This window comes from Rana temporaria, chromosome 2 (genome assembly GCF_905171775.1).
Source record: "Rana temporaria chromosome 2, aRanTem1.1, whole genome shotgun sequence".
In the NCBI taxonomy this organism is placed as follows: domain Eukaryota; kingdom Metazoa; phylum Chordata; class Amphibia; order Anura; family Ranidae; genus Rana; species Rana temporaria.
Genome location: NC_053490.1, coordinates 499,262,436 through 499,280,616, shown reverse-complemented (window position 1 = coordinate 499,280,616; position 18,181 = coordinate 499,262,436). Strand labels below are relative to the sequence as shown.

Genomic DNA, 18,181 nt, shown 5'->3' with positions numbered 1-18,181 from the left:
TGTCACCCTATGACTCAGAACATCCTGTGCCGCCCTGTGACCCCTATTACTCCAGAGCATCCTGTGTCACCCAGTGACCCCTATGACCCCATAGCATCCTGTGTTACCCTGTTACCCCTATGACTCCAGAACATCCTGTGACCCCTACAGCTTGTGTCACCCTGTGACCCCTATGACCCCATAGCATCCTGTGTTACCCTGTTACCCCTATGACTCCAGAACATCCTATGACCCCTATAGCTCGTGTCACCCTATGGCCAGTGGTGTATTTAGGTTTTGTGCTGCCCTAGGCCTGACTAATCTCGTGCAACCCCTAATTTAAATATGATCCACCCCTTCCTGTCAAGGTTACACCCCTTCCTGTTTAAGACCTGCCCTGAAATCCTTCAGTGGGGACACTAGTTCTGAGGGTCTTGGGGGGGGGGATTCCCTTAATCTGCAGATATTTCCTCTCACTTCCTGTTTGGCTATGGGGCAGGAAATAAAGAGAAATGAACGGATGGCAAAAATAATTAACAGGGGCTATAACCATCCCTTACTCTATTCATAATGGAAAAAAAGTGTTGATGATAGTTTCACTGATGGGCACTGATAAGGCGGCACTGAGGAGATGGCACCAATGAGGTGGCACTACTAAATTTATGGAGGACTAAGAGGATATAACCGTACCAGTGGTGCAGCAGAAAACATGTAGTACAGTAATGAAGGTATGTGGTCTAGGCAGTGAACAAAGGAAGGATTGGGGACAGGAACAAATAAATCTATTTGTTTATTTTTCTCATCAGCAATCAACAGAAATATAATTAAGATTCCTAAATATGTACAACTGACACAAGCAAAGGATTGCAGGAGAGTCCTACTACCTACCTGACAGGTATAGGTGGCCATGTCAGTGTCCCTTGTGTCTGCACCATCATACCGGCAGCAGTGCGGCCGCTTTATGGGGGCACCAGACCGATTTGTCTTGCGGCCTAGTCCACCTCATAAGACTGGTGCTGAATTAAAAGTGTAGTGCAAGCCGGCAGGGACTCTTTTCATGCTGCCCCCCTGCAAAGTGCTACCCTAGGCCTGGGACATTGCTTTGCCTGCCCGTGCCATTCTGCCGACGTATATGTACGTGTGGCAGTCGGCAAGTGGTTAATAATGCCCACTCCCCTTAATACTCAACTGAGCCCAATTTCGATCCAGTGCTATGCACGTCTGCAGCAGCTCTTCTCCCCTCTCCCCGCTCTCACAGGCTTGGCTTAGAGCATTCCTGAGATGTGAATTCTGGCCCTGGAGAAAGAGGCGGGGGGAGGGGACAAAAAAAAAATGGAGAGAAAGAAGAAGAGATAGAAAGAACAAGAAAGATGGATAGAGAGAGAGAAAAGGGGAAGAAAGGAGAACAGAGAGCACACAGTAGGGTAAAAAATATTTAGAAACATTTATGGGGGGGGGGGGTGACACCATATTTTACCACACCAGGTGACACCAACCCTAGTGACGCCACTGGGCAGGAGAGATGGGGCGGTGCCCGTGAGCCCTTTATGGACGCATTACAACTGCAAGAAAGTGTGATTTATCAGACCAGGGCACCTTCTTCCATTGCTCTGTGGTCCATTTGTGATGCTTATACACAAAAAGTGAAAGCGCTCGATGCCCTCACTGGTCACTCTATGAAAGTTTGATTCAGGGATTGTTAAAACCTGAAAGAATCTGTGGCAATTCAAGGTTAAAAAACACACATCAGTTTATTGGAATGTCCACAGTATTAAATGAAATAAACAATAAAAAAGCCAACGATACCACTGCAAGGTCCTTGGACATTGATGGAATGAGGTCATCCGGTACCGCAATTAGGGCTAATATGGGGGGGGGGGCGCCAATCCAAAATCCCTTGGAAGATGTGATACAAGCTGCCCGAGAAGCCAGGCATTGCACGCTGGTGTGTCACAATGAGCTGACGGGTGGAAGCGGAACCCTCAGGATACCAGCATGGAGCGCAAGCTTGACTGTTGCCATGACAATGCGCTTCACATGCATGCGCTCTGTCATTTATTGTTTATCCCATTTAATACTGTGGACATTCCAATAAACTGATGTGTTTTTTTAACCTCGAATTGTTAGTTTCCCTCAGGCTTCAGCAATCCCTGCAGCAAACTTTCATGGGGTCATGACTAAGCTTCGGGGGAGAAGTGAAACTTGTTGGGGCGTGGCCTGGTTGGAGTCCAGGCTGAGGTCACCACTCTACTTAACACTGCAGGACACCTAGATTTGCGACTTTTTGGTGGCCACCCCATTGTTCTCTGGAGTCTACAGATAAATTAGAAAGCAGGTTCCCCCAGAGCCCATTAAAACTACAAGTCTGTCTGCCACAGTGAAGATGATCCTTGTGCTTTATTCATTAACAGGAATCTGTGACTGGTTGATGCAGCCGTGTGGCGAAATCCTGCTCAGTCATGCTGTTTTTAAAAATGACAGCAGGTGTGGGGAGAAAAACCCCCACCCTGCTGTCACAGACAGACCTCCCAATTTTGAATCCCGCGGACCACTAACATGAATTTTACATGTCTTATACACACAATGCTCTGGCTCTCTGTCCCTCTCTCATATGGGTACTGAGGGCCTGCCGAGACCAACAATAGTTAAATTATGGTTTATTAACAGAGTTTATGTTATTATGGTATTTTATAGTGTTATGTTATTTATATATATTGTTTTATATATATATATATATATATATATATTTATGTTTAATAAATTAGGCTGCTACGGCCTTGTTTTAACTCCAACACTGGTGTGGTCTCAGTTACTATAGTAAGGTTAATGGGGGTTGTATTTGGGTTATAGAACAAGTCCATCTGTTATACCTTAGTCATGTGACCCCTATGACTCCAGAACATCCTGTGTCACCATGTGACCCCTATGACCCCAGAGCATCCTGTGTCACCCTGTGGCCCCTATGACCCCAGAGCATCCTGTGTCACCCTGTGACCCCTATGACTCCAGAGCATCCTGTGTCACCCTGTGGCCCCTATGACTGAAGAACATCCTATGACCCCCTACGTCTTGTGTCAACTATGACCACAGAGCATCCTGTGACCCCTATGACTCCAGAACATCCTGTGTCACCATGTGACCCCTATGACCCCAGAGCATCCTGTGACCCCTATTACTCCAGAGCATCCTGGTCACTCTGTGATCCCCTATGACCCCAGAACACCCTTTGTCACCGCATGACTCTGTGCACCCTGAGCCCCCTGTGTCACCCAGTGACCCCTATGACCCCATAGCATCCTGTGTTACCCTGTGACCCCTATGACTCCAGAACATCCTATGACCCCTAAAGCTTGTGTCAACTGTGACCCCTATGACCACAGACCATCCTGTGTCACCTTGTGGCCCCTATGACCTCAGAGCATCCTGTGTCACCCTGTGGCCCCTATGACCCCAGAGCATCCTGTGTCACCCTGTGACCCCTATGACTCCAGAACATCCTCTGACCCCCTACGGCTTGTGTCACCCTGTGACTCCTATTACTCCAGAGCATTCTGTATCACCCTGTGACCCCTATGACCTTAGTACATCCCGTGTCACCCTGTGACCCTATGACCCCAGAGTATCCTGTGTCACCCTGTGACCCCTATGACCCCAGAGTATCCCGTGTCACCCTGTGACCCCTATGGCAAAATTGTATAACAGAAATGAAGAAAAACTATTTTTTTTTCTTTCTCTTTTTTTTTTAACTTTGTTTTTTGTATTTGTTTTCTTTTTGTTTTTGTTTTTTGCTTCGAAGAAAAACACATTTTTCTATAAAATTTTAGTCTTATTTAGTTTATTTAGCAAAAATAAATAATTACATAAAAACCCAGTGGGTGTTAAATACCACCAAAAGAAAGTTCTATTTGTGTGAAAAAAATTATAAAAATCTCAAATGTGTAGAATGTCACATGACTGAGTAATTGTCATTCAAAGTGTGAGTTCTCCTTTAAGGTAAAATCAGATGTAGTGTTGGCTCTCTGTCTGTATTCTTTGATCAGAAAAAAGTATCACCCCGGGTGGGACTTGAACCCACAATCCCTGGCTGAGGAGGCCAGTGCCTTATCCATTAGACCACCGGGGCTTTTTTTTTTTTCTTTTTTATTGTAAATAAATCAATAGAAGGAAATGATTCTAAGGCCTTGATCGTCAGAGATCGGTCACTGTTATCCTCTGACGCCTTTTATCGGACCCCTAAACCTTACGATGATTCAGAGGAAGGCGAAAACCCCCCTCCAAAAGGGGGGGGGGAAATTCCTTCCTGACCCCCGAAGGCGATCGGTTTTTCCCTGAATCATCAGTCTAGGGCACCCCGTTCATCTCCCTGTACAATGCTCAGAATGTAGAGCCGGGGACCCCAATATTAAAGGGGGGTCCCATTCAGAAATGTGAAGAAGTCGGAACATTTAATATTCCCGCCTCAAGATAATACAATATAACACCCATTTTGAATCTATTGATGGTGATAGAGGGGAGGCAGGAGCAGAGGCGTTGCTATGGGGGTGCGGGGGGTGCAGGCCGCACCCGGGTGACACCCGCCAGAGGGGTGTCACCGGGGCCGCCGCTACACACAGTTGTTACTTGCGGAGCGTTGTTACTTGCGGAGCGTTGCGAGTGTGCCCACAGCGCTCCTGCATCGCGGCACAAATCTCGTCTCAGTCACTTCCCTGTCAGGCAGAGTGATCTCTGCCTGACAGGAGCTATCTAGTTCCGGCTGACGTGACATCGTGAATCACAGGCAGAGAGGAGCGCGGCGCCGGAACAGTCAGCAGTAGGAAGTAAGAAAGGACTTGAGGTTAAGGAACCAGGAGGAGGCTGACCGCCCGGGAGCCTGGGATAATAAGGGAAGAGACCGGAGAGGAGGAGCCTACCTTACAGTATGTGGCAGCGGCACCAAACACTCGGTCCGTGCACACACACAGCACATGCCATTCCCTCTGTCTGTGCCACCAGTGCGAATGGCAGTGCTGGCTAACTGTGTGCAATGCATGTACAGAATGAGGGGTAAAGAGCCGGGGAAAGGTGAGGAGGGGGGAGTCTCACCCATCTCTGTCAACCCCCCACCCCCTCCCTCTCTGTCACCCCCTCCCTCTCTGTCACCCCCCTTCTGTCTCATGCCCCTCCCCTCCGTCACCCCCCATCTCTGTCACCCCCCTTCTGTCTCACCCCCTCCCTCTCTGTTACCCCCCATCTCTGTCACCCCCTCCCTCTCTGTCACCCCCTTCTGTCTCATGCCCCTCCCCTCCATCACCCCCCATCTCTGTCACCCCCCTTCTGTCTCACCCCCCTCCTGTCTCACCCCCCTCCCTCTCTGTCTCACCCCCTCCTTCTCTGTCACCCCCCCTCCCTCTCTGTCACCCCCCCTTCTGTCTCATCCCCCACCCCCTCCCTCTCTGTCACCCCCCTTTCTGTCTCATCCCCCTCCCTCTCTGTCTCACCCCCTCCCTCTTTGTCAACCCCCTCTGTCACACCCCCACCCCCTCCATCTTTGTCTCACCCCCACCCCCTCCCTTTCTGTCTCACCCCCACCCCCTCCCTCTCTGTCACACCCCCTCCTTCTCTGTCACCCCCTCCCTCTCTGTCACCCCCCTTTCTGTCTCATCCCCCACCCCCTCCCTCTCTGTCACCCCCCTTTCTGTCTCACCCCCACCCCCTTCCTCTCTGTCTCACCCCCTCCCTCTCTGTCTCAGCCCCTCCCTCTCTGTCTCACCCCCACCCATCCATCTCTGTCTCACCCCCACCACCTCCATTTCTGTCTCACCCCCACCCCCTTCCTCTCTGTCTCATCCCCCCTCCATCTCTGTCTTCCCCCCCCCCCCCCACTGCCTCTCTTCTAATGTAGGTCAGTGCATGCCAGTCCAGTGTGTGTCAGTAAATAAACATTCATCAGTAATCAATAGAAAAAAATATAATTAAGATTCCTTAATATGTACAACTGACACAAGCAAAGGATTGCAGGAGAGTCCTACTACCTACCTGACAGGTATAGGTGACCATGTCAGTGTCCCTTGTGTCTGCACCATCCCTATCATACCGGCAGCAGTGCGGCTGCTTTATGGGGGCACCAGACCGATTTGTCTTGCGGCCCAGTCCACCTCATAAGACTGGCGCTGCACTAAAAGTGTAGCGCAAGCCAACAGGGACTCTTTTCATGCTGCCCCCCTGCAAAGTGCTGCCCTAGGCCTGGGCCTTGTTTGCCTAGGCCAAGATACAGCGTTGCCTATGGCCCCTATGACCCCAGAGCATCCTGTGTCACCCTGTGGCTCCTATGACTCCAGAACATCCTATGACCCCCTACGTCTTGTGTCAACTGTGACCCCTATGAACCCAGAGCATCCTGTGTCACCTTGTGGCCCCTATGACCCCAGAGCATCCTGTGTCACCTTGTGGCCCCTATGACCCCAGAGCATCCTGTGTCACCCTGTGGCCCCTATGACCCCAGAGCATCCTGTGTCACCCTGTGGCCCCTATGACCCCAGAGCATCCTGTGACCCCTATGACTCCAGAGCATCCTGTGTCACCCTGTGGCCCCTATGACTGAAGAACATCCTATGACCCCCTACGTCTTGTGTCAACTGTGACCCCTATGACCCCAGAGCATCCAGAGAAGCCCGGAGCAATAGAATGCAATGGCATATGCGCAGGGCGGACATGACAGAGTTAACAGGGGAAGTAAAATGGTCAGGAGTTTAAAGGGGGAGTTGCCTAGGGGAGGGGTGAGAGGCATATAAAAGGTTGGCCCATCCCATCATAGGCAAGCACAGCGCGGGGGAAAGTTCCCACCCACCCTCCCTAATTTTATGGTTTGATGGGCTTTTGTTTTCCAATGGCTTGTTTTTGTTTTGTGTGTTTCTTTTGCTTTGTCTTTACAGGAGATCGTGTTCATGGATGTCGTGGCAGTGGCGGGTGTTGGTCTTGGCAGGAGAGAGAAGATATGGTAAAAGGAGGAGTCTTGGGGACCCATCGTTGTTATGGGTCCCGATAATGGTTTCCAGCTAACGGAGGTTAGCTGTAAAGTGGGAATGGGGCACTGCGGTCAGTGGCTGTCTCCGGGCCAGTTTTTCGGCAGGAGGCCTATCTATACACTGTTTGGTACCGCAGTGCTTTATGGGTTTTTTCCCTGATATGGGTACTGAGGGCCTGCCAAGACCAACAATAGTTAAATTATGGTTTATTAACAGAGTTTATGTTATTATGGTATTTTATAGTGTTATGTTATTTATATATATTGTTTTATATATATATATATATATATATTTATGTTTAATAAATTAGGCTGCTACGGCCTTGTTTTAACTCCAACACTGGTGTGGTCTCAGTTACTATAGTAAGGTTAATGGGGGTTGTATTTGGGTTATAGAACAAGTCCATCTGTTATACCTTAGTCATGTGACCCCTATGACTCCAGAACATCCTGTGTCACCATGTGACCCCTATGACCCCAGAGCATCCTGTGTCACCCTTCGGCCCCTATGACCCCAGAGCATCCTGTGTCACCCTGTGACCCCTATGACTCCAGAGCATCCTGTGTCACCCTGTGGCCCCTATGACTGAAGAACATCCTATGACCCCCTACGTCTTGTGTCAACTATGACCCCAGAGCATCCTGTGACCCCTATGACTCCAGAACATCCTGTGTCACCATGTGACCCCTATGACCCCAGAGCATCCTGTGACCCCTATTACTCCAGAGCATCCTGGTCACTCTGTGATCCCCTATGACCCCAGAACACCCTTTGTCACCGCATGACTCTGTGCACCCTGAGCCCCCTGTGTCACCCAATGACCCCTATGACCCCACCATAGCATCCTGTGTTACCCTGTGACCCCTATGACTCCAGAACATCCTATTACCCCTACAGCTTGTGTCAACTGTGACCCCTATGACCACAGACCATCCTGTGTCACCTTGTGGCCCTATGACCTCAGAGCATCCTGTGTCACCCTGTGGCCCCTATGACCCCAGAGCATCCTGTGTCACCCTGTGACCCCTATGACTCCAGAACATCCTGTGACCCCCTACGGCTTGTGTCACCCTGTGACTCCTATTACTCCAGAGCATTCTGTATCACCCTGTGACCCCTATGACCTTAGTACATCCCATGTCACCCTGTGACCACTATGACCCCAGAGTATCCTGTGTCACCCTGTGACCCCTATGACCCCAGAGTATCCCGTGTCACCCTGTGACCTCTATGACCCCAGAGCATCCTGTGTCACCCTGTGACCCCTATGACTCCAGAACATCCTGTGACCCCCTACGGCTCGTGTCACCCTGTGACTCCTATTACTCCAGAGCATTCTGTATCACCCTGTGACCCCTATGACCTTAGTACATCCCATGTCACCCTGTGACCCCTATGTCCCCAGAGTATCATGTGTCACCTTGTGACCCCTATGACCCCAGAGTATCCCGTGTCACCCTGTGACCCCTATGGCAAAATTGTATAACAGAAATGAAGAAAAACTATTTTTTTTTTCTTTCTCTTTTTTTTTTAACTTTGTTTTTTGTATTTGTTTTCTTTTTGTTTTTGTTTTTTGCTTCGAAGAAAAACACATTTTTCTATAACATTTTAGTCTTATTTCGTTTATTTAGCAAAAATAAATAATTACATAAAAACCCAGTGGGTGTTAAATACCACCAAAAGAAAGTTCTATTTGTGTGAAAAAAATTATAAAAATCTCAAATGTGTAGAATGTCACATGACTGAGTAATTGTCATTCAAAGTGTGAGTTTTCCTTTAAGGTAAAATCAGATGTAGTGTTGGCTCTCTGCCTGTATTCTGTGATCAGAAAAAAGTATCACCCCGGGTGGGACTTGAACCCACAATCCCTGGCTGAGGAGGCCAGTGCCTTATCCATTAGACCACCGGGGCTTTTTTTTTTTCTTTTTTATTGTAAATAAATCAATAGAAGGAAATGATTCTAAGGCCTTGATCGTCAGAGATCGGTCACTGTTATCCTCTGACGCCTTTTATCGGACCCCTAAACCTTACGATGATTCAGAGGAAGGCGAAAACCCCCCTCCAGAAGGGGGGGGGAATTCCTTCCTGACCCCCGAAGGCGATCGGTTTTTCCCTGAATCATCAGTCTAGGGCACCCCGTTCATCTCCCTGTACAATGCTCAGAATGTAGAGCCGGGGACCCCAATATTAAAGGGGGGTCCCATTCAGAAATGTGAAGAAGTCGGAACATTTAATATTCCCGCCTCAAGATAATACAATATAACACCCATTTTATTTACACATAAAGTAGAACATTGTGCTGACAGCCATTGACTTCCCTTCACTTCAATTCCCTTCCTCTTATGTTTTTTTTTTTTTTTGGGGGGGGGGGGGGGGGCAGGTACCTCGTTGTGACAGGTACTCATTTCCACTTTTCCTGGGATCACCTAGGTGGTCCATGCCTCTCGGTGCAGGCAGTCCCATTGATGGCAATTGAGATGCAGGAGATGCAAAGACACTAATGCCGCTCCCAATCTGACATGTGTGTGGGTATGGGTGCACGGCCCCGAATGCAAACAGTGTGCATCCACGCTCCTACACCCGCACGCATGTCAGATTGGGAGCAGTGTCTGTGTCCTGTGTAGGCAGTCCCGTTGATGACTGTTGGAATGCAGGAGACGCAGACACAGGCGCTGCTCCCAATCTAAAATGGGGATGCACAGGTGGTCCATGCACCCCGGTGCAGGCAGTCCTATTGATGGTAATTGGGATGCAGCAGATGTATGGACACAGATGCCGCTCCCAATCTGACATGTGTGCGGGTGTGGGTGCACGGCCCCCGAATGCAAACAGTGTGCATCCACGCTCCTACACCCGCACGCATGTCAGATTGGGAGCAGTGTCTGTGTCCTGTGTAGGCAGTCCCGTTGATGGCAGTTGGAATGCAGGAGATGCAGACACAGACGCTGCTCCCAATTTGAAATGGGGGTGCACAGGTGTTCCATGCACCCCGGTGCAGGCAGTCCCATTGATGGATAAATGGGATGCAGCAGATGTATGGACACAGATTCTGATCCTAATCTTAGATCTGTGCGGGTGTAGGCTCACGGCCCCCGAATGCAGACAGTGTGCATCCATGCTCCTACACCCACACGTATGTCAGATTGGGAGCAGCATCTATGTCCGTGAAAGGTTGTGTTTTCCCATATGGGGATGCTCAGGTGTTCCACGCCTCCTGGTGCAGGCAGTCCCATTGATTTCAATTGGGACGCAGGAGATGCAAAGACACAGAAGCTCCATTATCCTCCTGAAGAAGCCGATTTCGCCTCAGAGAGACGTGTATGCTTCCTGAAGAAGCCGATCGTGCCTTGGAGAGACATGTATGGAGGTCTTGGTTGGGGAAGGGAGGTCAATGGTTGTCAGCACAATTTTTTTTTTATACTTTATGATGAATAAAACAGATGTTTTATGTTATTGTTCCAGATGTGAGGGCCTTCCAAATCCGAGCGTCTTCCCAGATGGTGGTTGGTTCTACTGCATTATGCATGCCAAGACCCTATTGCAGAAACAACTGGCTCTCTGGTGGTGGGGGAGGGGTGGCCAGTATCTGCAGCCTCATGCTGTCGCTCATGTAGGAGAAGCCGTCAAAGTTCTTCTGGTCCTTGGCTTGTATTGGAGGATCCAGGTCTACGCTGGTCATGAATTCCGCCATCTTCATTCTTCTATAGATCAGTTTCTTATTCATCTGGAAAAAAAAGGAAAAGAAATTCAGAGCTTCTGACTGATACAGAAAATGGTAAGAAAGCTTGGTGACCCCCCAACTCTGATGTGCTGCGGATTACACCAAGAAGGCTCCTTCTAGTGGTGAAAATAAGTATTGCACGGCATCAACACACCATTAAAGTATATCTAGAGACCATGGCCCGGATTCACAAAGCACTTACGCCGACGTATCTCGACATACGCCGCATAAGTGTAAATATGCGCCGTCGTATCCATGCGCCGTGCCCACAAACTGAGATATGCCTAAAAAGAGGCTTCCTACGACCGACGTAACTTGCCTACGCCGTTGTATTGTGGGTGCATATTTACGCTGGTCGCATTTGCCGCTCCCGTTGATTTTCTATGCACATATGCAAATGAGGGAGATACGCCGATTCACGAACGTACTTGCGCCTGGGGCATAATATACGCGGTTTGCGTAAGTCGTACGTCCGGCGTAAAGTTATTCCCCATATATGAGGCGCAACCCATGCAAAGGTATGGACCAGGGAACACAGCCGTCATATTTTACGTCGTTTATGTAGTACGTGAATAGGACTGGGCGTAGGTTACGTTCACGTCGTAGGCAGTGATCCGTCGTATCTTAGGGAGTAGTTCCGACGTGATTGTGAGCATGCGCACTGGGATACGTCCACGGGACGGCGCATGCGCCATTCGTTTTAAGTACTTGGATGGCACTCGGACCATCATTTTCATGGGGTCACGCCCACTTCCACCTACAACGGCTTACGCCGAGGGAACCCAGCGCAGTTTGGGAGGCAAGTGCTTTGTGAATTCGGTGCTTGCCTCTCTGCGCTACGTCGGTGTAGCGTATATTAGGTACGCTACGCCGGCATAAATATGCGCCAATGTATGTGAATCCGGGCAATTGTGTGTTAAACAGAAGGTTTGCAGGCTAAATCTGGCCCATTAGGCCATTTCATGTGGCCCTCACCCCCCTCTCCTGCAGCTGCGGAGACCCTGTCACCCCCCCCCCAGGACAGGGAAGTGTGTTACTGGCGGCATCACCATTGTAAATAAAGCAGGATGATTGGTCTACTTACTGTTGCCGATTGCAATGGCGAGGGTGACTTTCCTTCCTCTAAGTCGGCCCAGTCGATCCCCTGGAAATAATCGTGGCGTCTGATGTCACTTACAAGGCGCGTTCGCTCTTCTTGGTCCTTACACAGGAGCTGTAGAGAAGAATGAAAGATAATAAGAAACAAAGAACAATAACAATGTGTCAACAACAAAAAGAAACCCGCCACTTTAATATTTGAGTCTGACGGTGACATATTTCAGCTTCCATAAGACCTGCAACTGAGGCCATGATTGGATCGGGTCGTAGTATGGTACCCTATCTATCCAGCGATGCCCACAAATGTCTCGGCCCATCCGGGACTCTCCCTCCTGATTGGCTGAGACACAGCAGCAGCGCCATTGGCTCTCCCGCTTCTGTCAATCAAAGTGAGTTAGCCAATCAGGAGAGAGAGAGGGGGCGGTGCCGAACCACAGCTCCATGTCTGAATGGACAAACCAGAGCTGCGGCTCGGCTCGGATCCCCCCCCATAGAAATCTGGAACAGATTTGTATCCGATAAAATTAGGTAAAGTTCCGAGTATACTCACACTTCTTAGGAGTTCAAAGAGGAAGTAGTCCATGTCTTCTGGATAATAGGGATCATTATTTATTATTGCCATCAATATGTAATCGGCAGGCATTATGCCGACACAGAAGGGATTCTCGCCGAAGGCCATCTCGTATACGATCACTCCCAAGGAGAAATAGTCCGCCGTTGTGAAGTACGGCTCGTTGTAAATGACCTGTAGAAACAAAAAGGAGAGAGAGAAATAAGTATGAGAACATTCCTGAGCCAGGCAGAGGACAGAGATGACTCCATGCTGACGTACACTATATTGTCAAAAGAATTGGGACGCCAGCCTTTACACGTGCATAAACATTAACGGCATCACAGTCTTGGTCCAGAGGGTTCAATATTGAGTTGGCCCACCTTTTGCAGATATAACAGGTTCTAGCTGCAAAGGACGGGGCCAAATTAATATTGAACTCCACCGGCTAAGACTGGGATGCCATTAAAGTTTGGGCCAGATTCACAAAGGTTAGCGGATCTTTAGATCCGTGTAACCTATGTGAATTAAGATCCGCCCTCGCAAGTTTGTGAGGAAAGTGTCAAATTCACAACACACTTACCTCCAAACTTGCGACGGCGGATCCTAACTCCCCCAGCGGAATTCAAATTCCGCGGCTAGGGGAGTGTCATATTTAAATCAGGCGCGCTCCCGCGCCGATTTAAATACGCATGCGTCGTCCGGGGAATTTCCCGGCGTGCATTGCTCCCACTGACGTCAATAGGACGTCAGTGGTTGCGACGTGAGCGGGACTTGCGACGCGCGTGTTCGTGAATCGGCGTACGCAAACGACGTAGGAAATTTCAAAATCGACGCGGGAACGACGGCCATACTTAACAATACTTACCCCTGCTTTTAGAAAGGGTAAGTATACGACGGAAAACCGCTACGGAAACGACGTAAGAACACAGCGTCGGGTCCGCGTACGTTCGTGAATTTCGCGTATCTCGCTGATTTACATATTATTCAGTGTAAATCAGCGGGAACGCCCCCGGCGCCATTTTTAAATAAAAAAAAAGATCCGACAGTGTAACACAGTGTGACACTGTCGGATCTCAGCCCTATCTATGCGTAACTGATTCTATGAATCAGGTGCATAGATAGGACCAGAAAAAATCCGAGATACGATGGTGTATCTGAGATACTCCATTGTATCTCTTTTGTGAATCTGGCCCTTTATGTGCATGTAAAGCAGGTGTCCCAATACTTTTGACAATATAGTGTATGTGATGTATGAAGCCTTCCAGGAGTCCTAAAAATTGTGCTAAGATTCACACAGTTTACACACACAGTATACACACACACAGTATACATACATAGTATACACACACTGAAACGGCACTGGAGAGGCGGGGCAGCTATAATCTTGAGATTTTTTTAAAAACACAGATTTTCACATACTGTCCCTGGTTTGACTGAGACTGGCAACCCTGATGGGGCCCCCTAGTAGCATGGGGCCCTCAGGCAGGGCCCGAATGGGCAGTCCGCCCCTGCCAGTGGAGGAATTTTCCATTTAATGAAAGGGGAGCCCCTTTATGGCCTCTCTGTATTCAATAATAATTACAATTAAGTCTAATATCAAAATGTCACAAAACTTACTTCTGGGGCTATGTATAACGGAGTACCCGCAAGTCCGGTGATCCTATTGGACTCGGTGACACCAGCCACAGACAAGCCGAAATCTGCAATCTTGATATGTCCTTCGCCGTCCAGTAGAATGTTCTCCGGTTTGAGATCTCTGTGAAGAAAAAAAATGAACAGTTAGCTCTGCATATCCTACATTTATATTAAGAGGGAAACAATACAAAGTATACATCTATGCAAAAGAAGAATGAAGATTGATGGGTGGACATTGGCTTGTTTTATATCAGCCTACAAGAAGATCTCTGTTCTGGGGTTCACAGCTCCGCCCACCTGCTATATTCATCACAAGGAGCTCTCACTCCTCTTGCTGGATTTTGTATGAATCCTACATTAAGCAGACTATGGCATGAGCAGGGAGACTTCTGCATTGGATGGAAGGAGACTTTACGGGAGGCAACACAACTGGTAACTCATGAAACTGGTGGAAAGTCTTCCTGATCCACCCAAAAAAATACCAGAAGCCAAGGGGTGATTGCACCCAACATTACGTACCCATAACTACAAGAACAATCATGGTGGAGTGACCCATTAAAGCTGAATTTGGTGGGGGGGGGGGGGAATACCCATGTAATAGGCCTCCCCCACACTGCAATTGTTTAGGCCTTGTGTACCAATAAAAGGGTGGTTTATTCACCCAATCCCCACTCTCACAGTCCAATCCCCACAGCCTCAAGGTGAAAAAGAGGGGCGGGGAAGGAGGTCAGCAGAAGTCCTTGCTATTGGTCCCCCTAGGCATAAATAATCATTTAACCCTTATAGTGAGGTGGGAGCCCCTCTACAAGGGAGGGTTTTTCTTTTCCCCTGGGGTTCAGCTTTATATTTTGCATTATTAATCAGCTGATCCAATCCTTACCTGTGTATGATCTGACGAGAATGCAGGAATTGCAGGCCGCATAATATTTCCGCAGTGATGAATCTGATGGAGAAAGAAAAACATGAATTAGCATTCAAAATTGTCACAGACCAGAAAAGAAGCTAAAAGTAAAGAGGGTTATGGATGGACAGGGTTTGGATGGAGGGGTATGGATGGATGGAGGGTTATGGATGGACGGGGTATGGCTGTACGGGATATAGATGGACGGGGTATGGATGGACGTGGTATGGATGGACGGGGTATGGATGGACGGGGTATGGATGGAGGGTTATGGATGGACAGAGTATGGTTGGAAGGTTATGGATGGACAGGGTATGGATAGATGTGGTATGGATGGACGTGGTATGGATGGACGGGTATGGATGGACGTGAGTATGGTTGGAAGGTTATGGATGGACAGGGTATGGATGGATGTGGTATGGATGGACGTGGTATGGATGGATGGGGTATGGATGGACAGGTTATGGATGGATGGAGGGGTATGGATGGAGGGGTATGGATGAATGGAGGGGTATGGATGGATGGACGTGACATGGATGGACGTGGTATGGATGGATGGGGTATGCATGGACGGGGTATGGATGGACAGGCTATGGATGGATGGGGTATGGATAGAGGGGTATGGATGTACGGGATATAGATGGACGGGATATGGATGGAAGGTTATGGACGGACGTGATGTGGACAGACAAGGTATGGATGGACATGGTATGGATGGATTGGGTGTGGTATGAATGGACATGTTGTGGAATGGACAGGGTATGGACGGATGGGGTATGGATGGACGGGGTATGGTTGGATGGACATGGTATAGATAGACAGGGGGTATGGATGGACAGCATATGGATGGACAGGGTATGGATGGACGTGGTATGGATGGACGGGATACGGATGGACAGGGTATAGATGGACGGGTTATGTCACTGCCTGTGGTCAGACACCCCTGACTCCAGCGTGACCCGTCATCGGACTTACCTTATGGTGTTCTGTTCCATCAACAAAGATTCTGACATCAATCCCCAAAGCTCTCCTCCACTCACAAATTCCATGACAAAGACCAGATAAGTCTGTGTGAAAAGAAGAGGTAAAGGTTACATTATAGACATTTCCCGATTTCACGTTGATGAAGAATATACAGAGTTATGCACACAAGTTAGGAAAAAGCTCTCTAGAGTTTTGCTCTATACAGTGGAACTTCGGATTACGAGCATAATCCGTTCCATGAGAATGCTCGTAATCCAAAGCACTCGCATATCAAAGCGAGTTTCCCCATTGAAGTCAACGGAAACTAAAATAATTTGTTCTGCATTGACTTCAATGGCATGCAATACCGCATGCGGCCAGAGGCGGGGGGGGCACCGGAGAGCATTGGAAACAGACGGAAAGGACCGATCGGCGCCATTCGGCTCTGGTGCCCCCCCACCTCAATCCTGCTCATTTTTTCGCGAGACAACGCTCGCAAACCAAGTTAGGATTTTTCAAAATACAGCGCTCGCATTGCGAAAACGCTCGTTAACCGCGTTACTCGCAATCCAAGGTTCCACTATACTGCTTCCTGAACTACAGCCGGAGCCCTGGTGTGGGACACAACGGTGGAGCTCCCCTCGGCCTCTCACAATTCAACACTTATTGGCTGAAGGACTAATTGAAAAAGAACTAATGCCCCTTACACAGGGTCGGAAATTTTCCGACAAGAAAAATCTGAGGTGAGCTTTTGGTCGGAAATTCCGACAGTGTGTAGGCTCCATTGGACTTTTCCTGTCGGATTTTCCGCCAACAAAAATTTGAGAGCTGGTTCTCAAATTTTAAGACAGGGAAAAGATTCCAATCGCCTGTAGCAATTCTGACGCGCAAAATTCCGACGCATGCTTCGGAAGCATTGAAGTTAATTTTCTCGACTCGTCGTAGTGTTGTACGTCACCGGCGTTCTTGACGGTCAAAAGTTCAGAGAACTTTTGTGTGACTGTGTGTATGCAAGATAAGCTTGAGTGGAATTCCATTGGAAATACCATCCAAGGTTTCCAAATCCGATCGTGTGTACGCGGCATAAGACTATCATCAGGGGAAGATGGGATGCTTAGCCCTGTGTAAGTTCTGACGTCCCAAAAAATTCACCAAATAATTGTTTTAAGGGGTCTGGATCAGTAGGGGGGGGGCGCAGTACAGGAAAGAGAGATGAAGAAATGGAAAGATGAAAAGACTTACCTCCGTCTGGAATGATCCAAACAGATGAGTGATGAATCGACTGCCAATGCAAGCTTCTAGAATGTTCTTCTCCATAACAGCAGAACTGAAGTCATGTTTAAGTGAATTTTTTTTCACTATTTTTATCGCCATCTGCTGTTCCATGGCATAATGAGAGGCCAACACCACCTTCCCAAAGGCCCCATATCCAAGCATTTCATGGTAATTAAAACTTTCCAATGATAGTTCACACCACGGGTCAACGGAATCGCTTGATGGAGCACTTTCTAGTGCATCTGGGATTGAACCAAATGAAGATAATGCACTGTAGAATGAAAGCAGATCACTCCGTCGTGCTCTGGGCTTTAAAGTCCATCCTTCTTCTCGGTCTATGGGGGTGGTAAATGAGAAATATTGAGTATTCCCACTTTCACTGGTGATTGGAACCTCTGGAATTTTCTTGTCCTCGGTGTCTGTCGCCAGTTGGGTTTCCTCACTCTCACTGGTGATTGGAACCTCTGGAATTTCCTTGTCCTCGGTGTCTGTAGCTGGTTGGGTTTCCCCACTCTCACTGGTGATTGGAACCTCTGGAATTTTCATGTCCTCGGTGTCTGTCGCCGGTTGGGTTTCCTCACTCTCACTTGTGATTGGAACCTCTGGAATTTTCTTGTCCTCTGTGTCTGTAGCTGGTTGGGTTTCCCCACTCTCACTGGTGATTGGAACCTCTGGAATTTTCTTGTCCTCGATGTCTGTAGTCGGTTGTGTTTCCTCACTCTCACTGGTGATTGGAACCTCTGGAATTTTCTTGTCCTCGGTGTCTGTAGCCGGTTGGGTTTCCTCACTCTCACTGGTGATTGGAACCTCTGGAATTTTCTTGTCCTCGGTGTCTGTAGCTGGTTGGGTTTCCCCACTCTCACTGGGAATTGGAACCTCTGGAATTTTCTTGTCCTCGATGTCTGTAGCTGGTTGGGTTTCCCCACTCTCACTGGTGATTGGAACCTCTGGAATTTTCATGTCCTCGGTGTCTGTCGCCGGTTGGGTTTCCCCACTCTCACTGGTGATTGGAACCTCTGGAAGTTTCTTGTGCTCGATGTCTGTAGTCGGTT

At 48.6% G+C, this 18,181-nt stretch overlaps 2 non-coding genes across 2 annotated transcripts; both read right to left on the bottom strand.

Moving 5' to 3' along the window:
• Positions 1–4,029: 4,029 nt before the first annotated feature.
• Positions 4,030–4,102, bottom strand: TRNAR-CCU. Its single transcript has one exon. It is a non-coding gene; the product is annotated as a tRNA-Arg (tRNA).
• A 4,719-nt stretch (positions 4,103–8,821) lies between these two features.
• TRNAR-CCU lies at positions 8,822–8,894 on the bottom strand. The gene has a single exon. It is a non-coding gene; the product is annotated as a tRNA-Arg (tRNA).
• Positions 8,895–18,181: the final 9,287 nt, after the last annotated feature.